Genomic DNA, 18576 nt, shown 5'->3' with positions numbered 1-18576 from the left:
GGGAGGAGTCAAAAATTATATACAGATTTTTTACTTTGAGAGGTCAGCACCACTAACCCCATTGTCGTTCAAGGGTCAACTGCAGTAGACACCAACATGCCCCTCCTGATTCTCCCTTTCCCATCACAGGCACTTAAGTACATGCTCTCAAAGCCTAATAGACAGGTCCTGATAGCTTCCCATCCCTCTTCACATGGAAAGAATGTGGGTTTTGGCGGTAGTCTGTCCATGTTTTAGTCCTACATCTGTCACTTACTAATTTTATAATCTGAAAACAAGTTACTTACGTCATCTCAGTTGACTCTTCTGTAAAAGAAGATAATAATAATTCTATCCACTCCCATTTAAACTAATATCCTTGTGCTTTTCTGCAAGTGGCCAGAGGTACTAATTCCACCCCACTTTATGGTATTCCCAGGAAAGAATCTTCTGCCTTGGAAGTTGCAAGGAGGAATGCTGACATTGGGCAATAGTGGTAACTCATCCTGCCTAATGGAATAGGAATAAGAGTTGCTTTGAACATGTAGACATTAAATTGCAAGTAACTCCACATCAGGAGGGGAAACCTAGAGATCCCACATACAAAATTTCAAGATGGTTATCAACATCTTCATGGAGGACCAGCCAAAGAGAAAACAGTGCTTCTTAGTAACAAAGCAAAAAACCAAAATCACAAAGTTTTGTTATAAAAGTCAGAGAGGGAGAACTTAAAATGTTTCTATTTAAAAGATTGTGGATGGATAGATGGAAATTAATTTCAGAAGAACCATTATTTTCACTTTTTTTTTTTTTTGCTTTTTATAACAGTTTTCATAGGTTCATTCCCCAATCCCATTTTTCTCTCCACAAGTCTTAAATTCCCTCACTCAAGAGTCTGTAATCATATATGTTTCAATAATTCTCATGTCTGGGTAAGGTGAGCTTGGGATTTTTAATTGAACAAGGAATTAATTAATTAAGTAATAATAGCATCTTACATAAAGCTTAATGTGCCAACCATTCTAATTTTCATAAAATTCCTATCAGATAAGTACATAATCCATTTCACTGATGAAGAACTGAATCTCAGAGGTTAAATACTTGGTCCAAGATCACAGAAGTAATACATGCTGGAGCAAAGACTGGAACCCAGCTGTTCCCATTCTACAGTCTGTTGACTACACTGTCTCTCAAATGAAGTGAAGACTTGTTAGAGGACTTCTCAAAATCTAAGAATTGTAGAGAAAAAACAGAATTTAAAAAAAATGCAGTCTAACAACCATATCACACAAAGAGCTAATATAGAAGTAAGGTGAAAACCCAGGGACACATCTATATGACTTTCAGTATAAAATATGGTCTCTTATTTAAAATAATACATGTGCAAGTCAAACTTTGTTAAGTATATACATATCTCAGATATTCTAAATGATTAGCCATTCAAAAAACTCCTATCATAAATCCTCTTATAAGTAAAGAATTTTTTGGCAAAGAAATGTCCATAATTTATTGTTTAAAGATTTTCAAAACACTCAACTTAGAAGGGGATCATGGGAAGATGGCAGAGTGAGTAGTTCAGAGGAAATCTCCTCCCCAAAACATATATATTTATGAAAATACAATAAATACAACTATTCCTAAAAGAGACACCAGTGGATGCAGTACAACAGCCAGGATACATCTATATCTGCGAGAACTCAGCATCACATGAAGGGGGTAAGATACAAGCCGCAGCCAGGCGGGACCCAAACCCCACCCAAAACACACCGGGAAGAAAGGAGTCGGAACGGGGAAGGAGTGAAAGCCCAGGACTGCTAAACAACCAGCTCTAGAAATCCACACCCAGAATGCAGACACAAGGTGCACAGGGTGCTGGATATTAGAGAAATGGAAAAGCAAAACCTGTGGGCAGGTCCCTGCAACTGGCGCCCTGAGACAAAAGAAAAGCGAGTACTTTCTGCAAGTCTTAAAGAGACAGGGACCCCATAGCTGGACGAAGTTGTCCCGGCAGCTGGGAATACCGGGGAAACTTAGGTGCCCTAAACAGAGGCAGTGAAGCTCTGAAGCCCCTCACAGGACTAGGCAGCCTGACAGTTGTTCCTCCAACTGCTGCAGACCCTGACACATGGGCCCAGGAGCAGGAGAGTGGGAGCACAAGCCAGGGGCGGAAGCGCTAAAAGGAAATGAGAGCAGATCCGTGCGCTGCGGGGCTAGCCCGCAGCGGCGCAACCGAACATCCTGGGCATGGCTCGCACGCACCAGTGGCAGTGAAGCCAGAGCCCGGTAGAAGCCTGCATGGAAAAGCCCCACACACACTGGCAGCGGAGCCAGAGGGAGCAGGCGCGCTCCCAGGAATCCCAGCCCAACGCACAGCTGCTCAGGCTAGACCCAAAGGCCGCTGCTGCTACACAGCTGCCCAGCAGGGTCGCCTCTACCACAGAGGAACGCACCTGGCATGCCTGCCACTCTCCGCAGGGTTCCGCGCTGCTCTGACAGACACCCCACCCGCAGCAGTTTAGGAGATTAACCAGGTGGCAGCTTCAGGAGTGCAGGTAGCCATCAGAGGCAGCGGAGAAGGGCAAGGCATCCAGCAAGCAGGAAAGGACTTTCTTCTCCCAGTTGACACACCCGCAACCTGCCTACAGCCACTGCAATAACCATGAAAAGGCAAAAAATCTGGTCCAGTCCAAGATAGTTACACTTGAGAAAGGATCTGCAGATGCAGACCAAACCAGTCTCCCTGAAAAAGAATTCAAAATAAAAATCATAAACATGCTGACAGAGCTGCAGAGAAATATGCAAGACCTAAGGGATGAAGTCTGGAGGGAGATTACAGACATCTGGAGGGAGATCACAGATGTCCGGAGGGAGATTACAGAAGTGAAACAAACTCTGGAAGGATTTATAAGCAGAAAGGAAAAGATGCAAGAGACCATTGATGGAATAGAAACCAGAGAACAGGAACGCATTGAAGCTGATGCAGAGAGAGATAAAAGGATTTCCAGGAATGAAACAATATTAAGAGAACTGTGTGACCAATCCAAAAGGAACAATATCTGCATTATAGGGGTACCAGAGGAAGAAGAGAGAGAAAAAGGGATAGAAAGTGTCTTTGAAGAAATAATTGCTGAGAACTTCCCCAAACTGGGGGAGGAAATAGTTGCTCAGACTAGGGAGGCACACAGAACTCCCGAGAGATGGGATCCAAAGAGGTCAACACCAAGACATATAATAATTAAAATGGCAAACATCAAGGACAGGGACAGAGTATTAAAGGCAGCCAGAGAGAGTAGAAAGGTCACCTACAAAGGAAAACCCATCAGGCTATCAGCAGACTTCTCAACAGAAATCTTACAGGCTAGAAGAGAATGGCATGATATTTTTATTGCAATGAAGGGCCTTGAACCAAGGATACTGTATCCAGCACGATTATCATTTAAATATGAAGGAGGGATTAAACAATTTTCAGACAAGCAAAAGTTGAGGGAATTTGCCTCCCACAAACCACCTCTACAGGGTATCTTAGAGGGACCGCTCTAGATGTGAGCACTCCTAAAAAGAGCACAGAACAAAACACACAACATATGAAGAATGGAGGAGGAGGAAAAAGAAGGGGAAGAAATAATCATCAGACTGTGTTTATAACAGCTCAAAAAGCAAGTGAGGTCAGACAGTAAGGTAGTAAACAAGCTAACCTTGAACCTTTGGTAACCACAAATCTAAAGCCTGCAATGGCAATAAGTACATATCTTTCAATAATCACCCTAAGTGTAAATGGACTGAATGCACCAATCAAAAGACACAGAGTAATAGAATGGATAAAAAAGCAAGAGCCATCTATATGCTGCTTACAAGAGACTCACCTCAAACCCAAAGACATGCACAGATTAAAAGTCAAGGGTTGGAGAAAGATATTTCATGCAAACAACAGAGAGAAAAAAACAGGTGTTGCAATACCAGTATCAGACAAAATAGACTTCAAAATAAAGAAAGTAACAAGAGATAAAGAAGGACATTACATATGATAAAGGTTCAGTCCAACAAGAGGATATAACCATTATAAACATATATGCACCCAATACAGGAGCACCAATATATGTGACATAAATACTAACAGAATTAAAGGAGGAAATAGGATGCAATGCATTCATTTTGGGAGACTTTAACACACCACTCACCCCAAAGGACAGATCTACCAGACGGAAAATAAGTAAGGACACAGAGGCACTGAACAACATGCTAGAACAGATGGACCTAATAGACACCTATAGAACTCTACATCCAAAAGCAACATGATACACATTCTTCTCAAGTGCACATGGAACATTCTCCACAATAGACCACATACTAGGCCACAAAAAGAGCCTCAGTAAATTCCAAAAGATTGAAATCCTACCAACCAACTTTTCAGACCACAAAGGCATAAAACTAGAAATAAATTATACAAAGAAAGCAAAAAGGCTCACAAACACATGGAGGCTTAACAACACGCTCCTAAATAATCAATGGATCAATGACCAAATTGAAATGGAGATCCAGCAATATATGGAAACAAATGACAACAATAACACAAAGTCCCAACTTCTGTGGGACACAGCAAAAGCAGTCTTAAGAGGAAAGTATATACAAATCCACGCATTTTTAAAGAAGGAAGAACAATCCCAAATGAATAGTCTAATGTCACAATTATCGAAATTGGAAAAAGAAGAACAAATGAGGCCTAAGGTCAGCAGACGGAGGGACATAATAAAGATCAGAGAAGAAATAAATAAAATTGAGAAGAATAAAACGATAGAAAAAATCAATGAAACCAAGAGCTGGTTCTTTGAGAAAATAAACATAATAGATAAGCCTCTAGCCAGACTTATTAAGAGAGAAAGAGAGTCAACACACATCAACAGAATTAGAAATGAGAAAGGAAAAATCACGATGGACCCCACAGAAATTCAAAGAATTATTAGAGAATACTATGAAAACCTATATGCTAACAAGCTGGAAAACCTAGGAGAAATGGATAACTCCTTAGAGATATACAACCTTCCAAGACTGACCCAGAAAGAAACAGAAAATCTAAACAGACTAATTACCAGCAACAAAATTGAATCGGTAATTAAAAAACTACCCAAGAACAAAACCCCCAGGCCAGATGGATTTACCTCGGAATTTTATCAGACATACAGAGAAGACATAACACCCATTCTCCTTTAAGTTTTCCAAAAAATAGAAGAGGAGGGAATACTCCCAAACTCATTCTATGAAGCCAACATCACCCTAATACCAAAACCAGGCAAAGACCCCACCAAAAAAGAAAACTACAGACCAATATCCCTGATGAATATAGATGCAAAAATACTCAACAAAATATTAGGAAACCAAATTCAAAAATACATCAAGAGGATCATACACCATGACCAAGTGGGATTCATCCCAGGGATGCAAGGATGGTACAACATTCGAAAATCCATCAACATCATCCACCACATCAACAAAAAGAAGGACAAAAACCATATGATCATCTCCATAGATGCTGAAAAAGCATTTGACAAAATTCAACATCCATTCATGATAAAAACTCTGAACAAAATGGGCATAGAGGGCAAGTACCTCAACATAATAAAGGCCATATATGATAAACACACAACTAACATCATACTGAACAGTGAGAGGCTGAAAGCTTTTCCTCTGAGATCAGGAACAAGACAGGGATGCCCACTCTCCCCACTGCTATTCAATGTGGTACTGGAGGCCCTAGCCACAACAATCAGACAAAACAAAGAAATACAAGGAATCCAGACTGGTAAAGAAGAAGTCAAACTGTCACTATTTGCAGATGACATGATATTGTACATAAAAAACCCTAAAGACTCCACTGCAAAACTAGTAGAACTAATATCGGAATTGAGCAAAGTTGCAGGATACAAAATTAACACAGAAATCTGTAGCTTTCCTATACACTAACAATGAACTAATAGAAAGAGAAATCAGAAGACAATTCCATTCACAATAGCATCAAAAAGAATAAAATACCTAGGAATAAACCTAACCAAGGAAGTGAAAGACCTATACCCTGAAAACTACAAGACACTCTTAAGAGAAATTAAAGAGGTCACTAACAAATGGAAACTCATCCCATGCTCCTGGCTAGGAAGAATTAATATCGTCAAAATGGCCATCCTGCCCAAAGCAATATACAGATTCAATGCAATCCCTATCAAATCACCAACAGCATTCTTCAATGAACTGGAACAAATAGTTCAAAAATTCATGTGGAACCGTCAAAGACCCCGAATAGCCAACGCAATCCTGAGAAGGAAGAATAAAGTGGGGGGGATCTCGCTTCTCAACTTCAAGCTCTACTACAAAGCCTCAGTAATCAAGACAATTTGGTACTGGCACAAGAACAGAGCCACAGACCAGTAGAACAGAATAGAGACTCCAGACATTAACCCAAACATATATGGCCAATTAATATACAATAAAGGAGCCATGGACATACAATGGGGAAATGACAGTCTCTTCAACAGATGGTGCTGGCAAAACTGGACAGGTACATGTAAGAGAATAAAACTGGATCACTGTCTAACCCCATACACAAAAGTAAACTCCAAATGGATCAAAGACCTGAATGTAAGTCATGAAACCGTAAAACTCTTAGAAAAAAACACAGGCAAAAATCTCATGGACATAAACATGAGTGACTTCTTCCCAGGCAACATATCTCCCCAGGCAAGGGAAACAAAGGCAAAAATGAACAAGTGGGACTATATCAAGCTAAAAAGCTTCTGTACAGCAAAGAACACCATCAATAGAACAAAAAGGTATCCTACAGTATGGGAGAACATATTCATAAATGACAGATCCGATAAAGGATTGACATCCAAAATATATAAAGAGCTCGCATGACTCAACAAACAAAAAGCAAATAATCCAATTAAAAAATGGGCAGAGGAGTTGAATAGACAGTTCTCTAAAGAAGAAATCCAGATGGTCAACAGGCACATGAAAAGATGCTCCACATTGCTAATCATCAGAGAAATGCAAATTAAAACCACAATGAGATATTACCTCACACCAGTAAGGATCGCCATCATCGAAAAGACAAACAACAACAAATGTTGGCGAGGTTGTGGAGAAAGGGGAACCCTCCTACACTGCTGGTGGGAGTGTAAACTAGTTCAACCATTGTGGAAAGCAGTATGGAGGTTCCTCAGAATGCTCAAAATAGAAATACCATTTGACCCAGGAATTCCACTTCTAGGAATTTACCCTAAGAATGCAGCACTCCAGTTTGAAAAAGACAGATGCACCCCTATGTTTATCGCTGCACTGTTTACAATAGCCAAGATATGGAAGCAACCTAAATGTCCATCAGTAGATGAATGGATAAGGAAGATGTGGTACATATACACAATGGAATATTATGCAGCCATAAGAAAAAAAACGGATCCTACCATTTGCAACAACATGGATGGAGCTAGAGGGTATTATCTCAGTGAAATAAGCCAAGTGGAGAAGGACAAGTACCAAATGATTTCACTCATATGTGGAGTATAAGAACAAAGGAAAACTGAAGAAACAAAACAGCAGCAGAATCACAGAACTCAAGAATGGACTAATAGTTACCAAAGGAAAAGGGACTGGGGACGATGGGTGGGAAGGGAGGGATAAGGGCGGGGAAAAAGAAAGAGGGCATTACGATTAGCATGTATAGTGTCAGGGGGGGCGGGTGGCACGTGGAGGGCTGTGCAACACAGAGAAGACAAGTAGTGATTTTACAGCATCTTACTACGCAGATAGACAGTGACTGTGAAGGGGTATGTGGGGGGGACTTGGTGAAGGGGGGAACCTAGTAAACATAATGTTCTTTCTGTAATTGTAGATTAATGATACAAAAATTTAAAAAAAAACTTAAAGAAAAACACTCAACTTAGTTAAAGCAACATACCTGAATTAACTATGAAATTGAAATCAGTGAAGTACAATCAATATGGATCATCAACTAAAAGTGATTTTTTCCATATTTTTCGTAAAATTTCTTAGTATACATTGTAGCTTAAGTCCAAATCCCACTGACATTAAGGCAAAAAAAGTTCAGCTGACATCTCTTTCTAAAAATAAGAAATTGAAGCCTTCAATATTGATGTTAACCATATCAGGACAATCTAAGACAAGAGAGTGTTAGCACTTCCAAAGTATAGCTGACTCTTTGAACCAAAACAATCTGAAATCATTCTCCCTAATTATTTTTACCCTATATAGGGTTTTTCCCCCTTTTGCAATAATTTAACAGATACTATGAAACAAATATATATATAATCCCGAATTTATAGATAAGTTACATGTTGTCTTACTCAATGAATACTTCAGTACACTATAATTATAGCATTAATTAAAAAGTGTATATTCCAATACCTTCATTCCTAGAAATGTCGTTACATAAAGCAGAAATGCATGAAATAGAGCCATCAATAAATATTATTCATAGAATAATAGTCATGTGGCTGTTGTTATCATCACCACCATTATCATAAGAACATTGAGTAGTACCAGCACAATGAGAGGTAATCCAAGATACAGCCTCCTTCCCTCTTAGGGATCTTGTAGCATTCTCTATTTCTTCCATATAAGACAAGCCATGGCTCCCCAAATCTCTCACACCACATGAAAAGGGAGATCTACAGCCTTTTTAAAAAAGATACAGTGAAAAACAGTTATTTTCCATGTAATGTTGTAAAAGCAGTAGTATCTACCTTGAAGAGATGATGTGGGATTAAATGTTAAGACATGTACATGAACACACTCAGAAACAAAAACCAGGTACAAAGTAAGCACAAGCAATTGACAAATATTTACTATTTGTATAACTATTGCTTATTACTAGATCTAAAGAGCAGAGCCCCCAAATTCCTGAAAAGAACTCTTTTAAATATAACATTGTTTTCAGAGTCAAATATCCAGTGGTGAAATATCTAATAATATTCATTACAGTTTCAATTATCATTTGACTGTCTCCTCTATTTCTTACTTATAAATTAATTAAGAAAATCTAGCCCCTGATGTTTCTGTCCTTCACCAGAATTTTTCTGTATGCAAAACTACAATCATGGGTAATCTTTCTTATGTATTGCTTCCCTAAGGGTAAAGGATAACTTGTTTATAAATATATAACACTTCAGTTCTAGCCTTTCATTTAACTTGACATTGATTCATTTGATTCTCACAAATCCTCAGTAACACATACCAATAACTGGCTTTTACTAAATTACTACTATGTGCCAAGTTCTGTCCTTGGCAGTTAGAAACCCATGTTCTGTAATCCTTCCCACTATACTGTAAGGTACCATTATTGTCATTTTACATAGGAGAACAAAGTTAGATCACTTTCTCCAAGCCCACAGCCCAGATGGCCTCCACTGTGGCACACTCCACCAACAGAGCCAGGAAAGATGGCTGGCTCCTTCCTGGGTTCTCAGGATGTTCCTGAGCCACGGACAATAAGAATATCTACCTGATAGGCAGCAAAGATATTCCTTAACGCCTTAATTTTCTGGATGATTGCTTTCACACAAAAATGGACAGAAAGGAGTTCTATGTAGGGCTCCTATCCCTGGGAGCAGCTACTGATGCAGGACCCCTAATAGCAGTTCTTAATGAAGGAGAGGCAAGCAGACATAAGCCAAACGATGTTACCTCTGATGAAGGACATCTCATGGAGCATATAACCTGGGAGTGACAATGAGATAAAGAGCCAGGACATCTCTGGCCCACATAACCTGCTGTTACACCCATTTAAATATTAAATCTGACTCTTACAATAAGTAACATATATATTGAGTGCTTATACTGTGATCCACATGGGAATAAATATTCTACATATTTTTATTCATTAATCTTCCACAATATCTCAGTAAGGAAGATATTACTACTCCAGTTTTGCCAATCAAGAACTGCAAGAAATTCACCTAATGTCACACATGTACTAAAAGGAAAAGCCTGGATTCAATTCCAGTCATCTGACCAGCAGGCTATACTGAATATAATGTATTACACATTCCTTTTATTACCATTTGCCATTTAAAGCAAAATAATGTGAGCTTTCAACAAGACACCCTATTTCCTTTCAGCTGAAAGGCCACTGAAGACCATGTAAAAAGTTCTCTGTAAAAAAAAACAACCACCACATGTTTCAGACAGGCTAGAAAACCAGTTGGAAGGCACTGCTTGGCATTCTAGTTTTGAAAGGCCAAGTTCCACTAAATAAAACTTTCATTCTGTATATGTGTGTGGAAGTGATTATATTTAATACTGGAAGCTCTACCTGGAACACATTTCTTAATACATTTTTTTTCACATGCATGATGTCTTTCCACAATTTATTGCCACATTTTATTAAACTCTTGTTACCTAGCGTGTAATTGGAATCATCACTGATACATGAAACATGAGTATACAAATCTGAAACAGAGTGGAGGCAGGTCAAAGTAACAGCAAAGCTAAATTTTAAAATGGGGGGAAAGACAGTGACTGTAGTGCTATGAATTGCTGCACTCTTCGCCAGCCCAGGGCAATTGCTTCCAGGAAAATAATTGCCCCCTCTACTCCCACACAAACTTGATCCTCTGTGAATAAGAAATGATGGGGAAAAACACAAAAACAGACCAAGAACTAAATGAGTAAGAAAATAGGTGAATTACCACAATAGATGCCTTTACATGTTTGACTCTTCAAAATAGAAATTTACCAGAGTCAAATACAAATTTAACTTCACCTTTTATTTCATGAGGTTACTACAGTTTCCGTCAATGTCCTGGAACCTCATTTCACAAGCTCCAACTTGTATGTTTGCTCTGAATCATGTCTGTCGATCTCCTCATTCCTTTCTGAGATCCGAGCACAGGGCTTGCCACAGTATAAGGCAAAAGATGTGTTATGAGTGAGAGCATAGATAAATAGTAAAGCTAGAAGTGGAATTTTTTAAACTTAAATGAAACATTTGGAGGCTTGTTGGGGTCCCATGGAACTCTTCACAAGCAAAATTAGGTCTTCAGCTCTTTTTCTAAAATAACAGTCTCTTTTTTAGTTTCAGTCTTTAAGAATATTTTTCTGAATTCAGTGTCTTCCTCTTCTTTCACCTCCAGATTATAGCCTTATTTTCAGTCCAAAGCATTATATCTATTTCCAGATACACTTAAGAGCCACACTCAAGTTTCACAGAAAAGATACTGTCACCTGTAGACAGAAAATACTGCACTTGTTTTACTGAGAAACAATGAACAAAAAATGAAAGAGGAAAAAATAAAGAGCTTTTCTGACAATTCCTATCACTGTCAGACACCACCATTCTATTCTCTAATTACCATGTTTATCATCACTGACATCATAATTATCAATCATCCTCTGTTGCTTAAACATGGCTATGTATAAATTAATACACATTGTCATTATTTCCAATTGCTATCTAGGTATATATGAAGATATACAATCACAATTTTTTATCTGACCAAATTTTTATAGTGTTCTTTAAAATACTGCTTGATTCTAGAAAGAATAGGTTTATGGAGAAAATATATAAAATGTGGGAATTGTAAGTAGAAAGATTTAAACTACTTTTAATTTCATATCCACAAATAACCACCATTATCACTTTATTGTATACTATGAAAAATTACAATTATGCTATGCATAAAGTAAATAGTGAAGTCCCTTTTTTCTACTCTTTCAAATTATGTTCACAGTCAAAGACAAGAGTTAGTCAACAAAGACCTCCTGAGTGACCCCCACACAGCAGGAACTGTTCTGATCTCTTCGGACACAATGTTGAACACAAGAAATAAAGCCACTCTCCTAAAGAAACGTACATTCTACTGGCTAAAAAAAAAGTTTATAAGTGGAATAAGAAGATAAGTTAGGAAGATAAAATAGGGTAAAGGGATAGAAAGTGCTTCTGGAAGCTGCTATCACTAGGATGGTTTTGAAGGCCTCTGGGGAGAGATGACATTTGAGTTTAGACCTAGCTCTCAGGAAAGAACATTACAAGCAAAAAGAATGTTCATATTTGAAGGGCAGAAAGACTAGCATTTCTGAAATGAGTTGAATTAGGGAAAGGAATTAAATGGAGAAAGATAAAGCTGAAAAGTTAGGGAAGGGCCAGATCAAAGAGAGCCTTGTGGGAGTTTAGATTACACTCTGGTTGCAATGGGAGTGACATCATTTGATTTATGGTTTAAAAAGTTTACTCTGGCCATGTACAGATGGGCTCTAGGAGGACAAGAGAGAAACCAGAGGCACATCAGGAGCCATCACAGCGTTCCAGGCAAGAGATGATAGTGGCTCAGACTAAGCATGTGGCAGTAGAGGGGATGAGTGGTTAGAAGTAAGAACTATTAGTAAAAAGGTACAAATTGCTACAAGATCAGATGTGGTGAGGAGGGGAAATAGAAGAATCAATTCCCAGGTAATTCCTATTGACAGGCAACAAACATCCATCTAGACATCATTCTCACATATACCCTATTACAATCTTTATGAATTTTCTAGTATATTAAATATTGATAATAACAGATACACCATTTACTATGGATCAGGTATGCTACATAAATTATCTCAATTAATTAATATCCATTTAGCAAACCTATAAGACAGATACATGTTATTATTAGCTCCATTTTATGAGTAAGGAAGCAGAGTTAGAAGTTAGGTAGCTTATCCAAATTCACACAACTAATAAATGGTTGAAGTAGAAAGAAATTAAACCCAGGCCAATGCCACACTAAAAGCCATGCCCTTAATAACCATGCAATATATCTGACAAATGTGCCAACATTTAATCCCATTGTTACCCATTTAGCTTGTTTTCAGATTATCCCTGCTAAAAATAATGTTACTAGGAACATTATTGTACATACATTTTACACTTTTGCAATTATTCCTTAAGGTAAATTCTTAGAAGCAAAATTGGTACAATAGAATTATGGAAATTTTTAAGGCTTTTGATTCATATGCCAATTTTCTAATATATGTTTAAAGTTTCACCAGGAGTGAATGTAACCAATTTATGCACCATCGTTATTTTCATAATCACTTTTTTAAATTTCTCATTCATATTTTGAACTGTATCACAAACTATGAAAGAGGGAGAGCTGGAATGTGAACTCAAGCAAGCTGACACCATGTACCCAATCTTAACCAATACATTATGCACTTTCCTTGCTCTTTAATATAACATGGAGTGATTGAGTTAGGGATCTAATTCCATTTTTTTCATATTTTTAGCTATGCAATGCAGCACCATTTTTTGAATAATCAGACTTTCCACAATCTATCTTAAGTATCTGAAAGGCCAAGTTAATTGTCATCATCATCATTACTGTTATTAAATTAACCATTCAGTATATAAGAGGTGCTACACAAAACCAGGTTCACAGCAATCATAAACTAATAACTATTATATCCCATATTTTAATGGACTAAATTTATCTATAGACAACATACGTGAAAGTCTGTTTATTAGTTTGAGTAAGGCTAGCTTCTATAAGAAAACATGCCAAAATAATGGTGGATTAACACAATAGATGTTTACTCCTTGCTCACGTCAAACCCAAAATAATTTTGCAGATTGCCAAGTGGCTCTTCTTCAAGCAGGAATTCAGAGACCCAAGGCTTTCCATGCTGAGACTCCATTTTTTCAGCATGTGCTTGGAAGGTGTCTATGGTGGTCTGTCTCAGGCTGGCTGAAGGGCCGTGAGTATGGAAGATTCTCCACCTCCGAGGGAAGTTTTATGGAGAGGTGGTAAATTCCATTGACGGTAACTTAGACATGGGGTTACATCTAACGGCAGGAAAGGAAGGGAAATGTGCATTTGAAAACCACTTCAGCTCAAATCATATTCTATTTATTACAGGGCTTGGTATCTTTTCCATTTATTCAATACACTTAGGCCAGTTCTGCACTGATTCATCTAGTGGCCATTGATCTTCTTCATTATTATTTTTTCTCAAAATTATCTTGACTGTGCTGATAAACTTCACATTCCCTTCTCATAAAAGTCAAGTCATGGAAGTAGAAATATGAATGTCTATAAGCAGTTTAAAATATTATTTTATAAATATTGTTAATATAGTGGTATTCAAACACTATATATATTTAAATACATCAAACTAGTAACTTGAAAATAATAGTTAAAGTTGGGCAGATGCTATAAAACATATTCTTGTACTTCCTGGTGACAATGTACATTAGTACAAACTTTTTATATGGGGGGGAGAAAGAGGGGGACAGAATCTGGATATATACAGAAAAAAAGTATAATCTCCATAACCTTTAATCACTTATTCTGTCCTTCTTAATAATGAAAACATTTCTTAAAATCTGTTCTTTTTCTCAGACTATGACTCCAGAAAAAATCTCAGATTTAACACTACACTCTCATTGCTAGTATTCTCTAATCTTCCATTAACTACAATTTTAATTTCTTAATCAAGAGCTATTTAGAACAATATTTAAATTATAAGTGATTGCAAATTCAAAAATATTTGAATTTTATTTCAGTATGGTTTGAAGAAAGTGCCTATTTAAATTGTTTTGGATAATGTAATGAGGCTTTCTTATGGCCTAATGTGTGATCATTTTTGTAGATGTTCCATGAAACACCTTGAAAGCAGGTGAATTATTCTCCACTATTAGTACACAAAATTCAACATACATATAATCAATTTAATACATACTAATTAAGTCCTTTAATAACTGTTTTCTCAAATTTGACCTACGAAATAAGGGATGTATTTAAGTCTTCTAATACTATGCTTCTCAAATTATTCCTTATATTTTGATAACTTTTGTATTTGAGTTATATAGTTTAGCCATTTTTATAAATACTAAAATCTATATTGATATAGTTTCAATGCCCACTTTCTGTTCTTACATAGATTTTTCTAATTCTTAAGGTTCTTATTTTGTTTCATTTCTCATTTAGTAGGACATATTCTGAGTAACTCTTTCAGACAAGGACATGTGAAGTAAATACTATGGTTTCTGCTTCTCTTCAACCTTCCGATTTACACTAATTTTCTCCCATTGTTGGCATTTAATACTGAACTCTAGCGGCAGGAATTCTGGGAAAGGCAGTCTCTAGGTTCCCAGCTTCCAGGATACAAGAAAGGGCATAAAAAGGAATAATGTTGCAATGTGACAATAAATGATTCAGTACAAAAACATAATCAGAAATCTATTTTAAAAGCATCACTCTGGCTTCAGGGTTTAGACCAGCCTGGAGGAATAAAAACGTGGAAGCAGGGAAGTGAGTTAGAAGAGTGTTGCAATAATCCATGCAAGAGATCATAGAGACTCAGACCAGGATATGAATAGTGGATAGTTCAGTGGTCATAGTCTAGTAATTGAAGGTAAAACAACAGGATTTTCTGACCTACTGGATATAAGCTAGACAGAAAATGAGAAATTAAGGATGACTCCAACATTTTTGACCTGAGGATCTAGAAGAATAGTCTTTCCACCAACCAAGATCAGGAAGACAGCAGATGGATAGGTTGGAAGGAGAGAGGCAATCAGAAGCTGGAGTTAGGTCAGTAGTTCCTATATTTGCTTCTATGAGAATAACCCAGAGGTATTACTAACGCAGGTATTATTAAAACACAGATGGCCATACCTCACCTTAACGGTTTATGATGTAGTAGTTTGTTATGGGGACTGAGAATTTTCTTTTCTGGGAAGTTCCCAGGTAATACTGACATTACTGTGCATTTTATGTAATTGAATCCACACATAGCTACTTTTTGGAAGATGTTAACTTTCCCCCTTTAATGATCAGGAAACTGATTTTCAAAGAAGTTAAATAATGTGCCCAGGTTCACACAGCTGTTAAGTCTTAGACTCTGATTTCACACCCTGGTCAGGATGATTTTAAAGTCATAGGCTCTTTCCATGGTAGCGCAAGCTTATCTGAAAAAATAATCACCTGGAATGCATGTTAAACATACAGAGTTGTAGACCCACCCTAAACCTAAAGAACCAGAATTCCCAAGGAAGGGTTCAGAAATCTGTACTGTTCAGCAAGCAACCCAGGTGACTCAGCACAGGCCAGTTTGGGAAGCACTGTTGCCCTCCCTTTCTAGAATGCCTTGGGTAGACATGGGGAAGGGAAGTTGCAGAAACTTCCAGATTTTATCTCATTCTTGCAGTATTAATTTTAAAAAGGTAATTATTAAGATACATGTATCTTTATTTACAGCTCTATTATAGTTATTCCCTTACAACAGTTTTTGAATAATGTTAGACATTTCTGTAATCAAAACACTAACTTTCCCATTTTTCTTTAACTGTTAATTTTTATTCTTTACCAGTGTTGCTCAGGAAATATAAATGTTATGATACCAGAATAGCAGAGACCATAAATCCTGTAGATGGATTTAAATTTTAAAAGAATACGTTTGCTATTAAGGAAAAAAAAATTCAGTGGAACTAATTATATCTTTCATGAAGCTCATGAAGCTCATGGAATTTTTGGATAAACGCACTGAGCAAATATTGTACCAAAATTGTAACTCCTCAATGCTGGAAGACTGGACTGATCAAAAAAATTCTTGGTCTACAGAGAAAAGAAAATGTCTCAACTTTAAATTCACTTCTTTTTCCTGAGTAAAAGAGAATCATGTTCAGACTGCAAAGGGTATTATTGATGTCAGTAAGCCCAAAAAGAGTGAAAAAATCATAAAAAGATGTCCTGATATCCTAAATAGTTTAAGTCATTTGTTTTAAACAAAATACATTCCAAAAGCGGGAGGGGAAACTTGTACTGGTGGTGATGTTGCCAGGAAAGATTCCAGAATATTTAAGATATATAAATAACATTTCAATTTTTAAATAGGAGAATGGAAAATGTGAGTAGGGACTATACAAAACATATACCAGATAGTTAGATGTTAATTCCTGAGCAACATTCAACTACAAATCATAATGGGATAAACAACAGATGGTTAAAGCACCAGGGTCCTGAATTTGTCTTCTAAGAACTTAAGTAAAAGTTACTTTTCTTTAATTTCAGTAAGAAAATTCAATGTGAAAGCAATCCTCGTAAATTTATAAGTTATAGTACAGTTTTGTTAACTATAGGCACTAGACCTTAACTCAGCTTATACAACTGAAACTTGATACCTGTTTAACTTTCCATTTCCTTTTCTCCCAACCCCCTAAGCAACCACCTTTCTACTTTCTGCTTTGATGAGTTCGAATACTTTAGATACCTTTTATAAGTGGAAGCATGCAGTAGTTGTCCTGTGACTGGTACGTCATTTAGCAAAACACCCTCTGGGTCAACCTTGTTGTTGCATCTGGCAAGATTTCCTTCTTTCTTCAAGGTTGAATAATATTCCATTGTATGTATATACCACATCTTCTTTATCCATTTACTCATCTATAGATATTTAAGTTGTTTCTTTATCTTGTCTATCATGAATAGTGCTATAATGACATGTAAATAAAGTTATTTCTTTGAGATCCTGACTTCTCAGTTCTCTTGGATTGTACCCATAAGTAAGATGCTGGATCATTTGGTAGTTCTATTTTTAGTTTTTTGACACACCTGCATGTTCTTTTCCATAACAGCTGTATCATTTTACATTCCCACCAACACCGTATAAGGGCTCCAATATTTTCCACATCCACATCAGCACTTCTTTTGGGTTTTAATGTGTTTTATTTTTTGGTTTTTGGTTTTTGGTTTTTTTTATAATAGACATTTTTGGATGGTTTCTTTTTCTCTTCCAGCTGACTGTCCCACTTAAATACCCTGTAACTTAAATCCTGAGATATCTTATCACACAATTTATTTAAAAATATAGTAAAAATAAATATGTGTTTGGGATGGTAAAGGGGATGAGAGAAGAGGAAAAAAAAGAAATAGTTGGTATATAACCTGATATATTCATTTCACTATAAGAAAATACAACTCAAAATACCCTTACCAACTTCACTCAAACCATTAGAAGTGGATTTTGTTTGCACTGTAAATTGTAATATTTATTTTAATTATAATTATGTTTATGAATCTTTCCCACTAGATTGTGAGTTTCTTCATGACAAAAACTATATATGGTTAATTGCTGTATCCATAGCAACTAGCACAATATCTGACATGTGCTCAGTATATACGAACCTTGCATTTCTACATTTAGTATTAATAAACTGTAAACATTCTTACACTAGCTCTCAATGAATAAAACACTGCTGATATAGTGCTTTTAGGTCTTTGACTATCAGAGTAAGACAGAAAATATGTGGGATAAAGGCCAGGGTATGGAAATTTAAGAATAGAAGCATTGAATCATGCATGGTCTATGAGTTGAGGAGTCCTATGGATGCAACCAGCAAGAAAGCATCTGTTAACAGAGACAATAGGTACAGGTGGAAAAAAGTCAAAACACTAGGAATTAGAATACTCAAGTTCTAGTCTCAGCACCTAGTTTAATTCATTGAGTTACTTTGGAAAATTTACTTAACCTATGTGGGCTTCAGTTCTATCTCTACAATGAGAAATTAAGTCAGAAAAATCTCTCAGATCTTTTCCAACTCTATTATATATATTA

This window comes from Manis javanica, chromosome 2, assembly GCF_040802235.1.
Source record: "Manis javanica isolate MJ-LG chromosome 2, MJ_LKY, whole genome shotgun sequence".
In the NCBI taxonomy this organism is placed as follows: Eukaryota; Metazoa; Chordata; class Mammalia; order Pholidota; family Manidae; genus Manis; species Manis javanica.
This window is presented reverse-complemented; position numbering follows the sequence as displayed.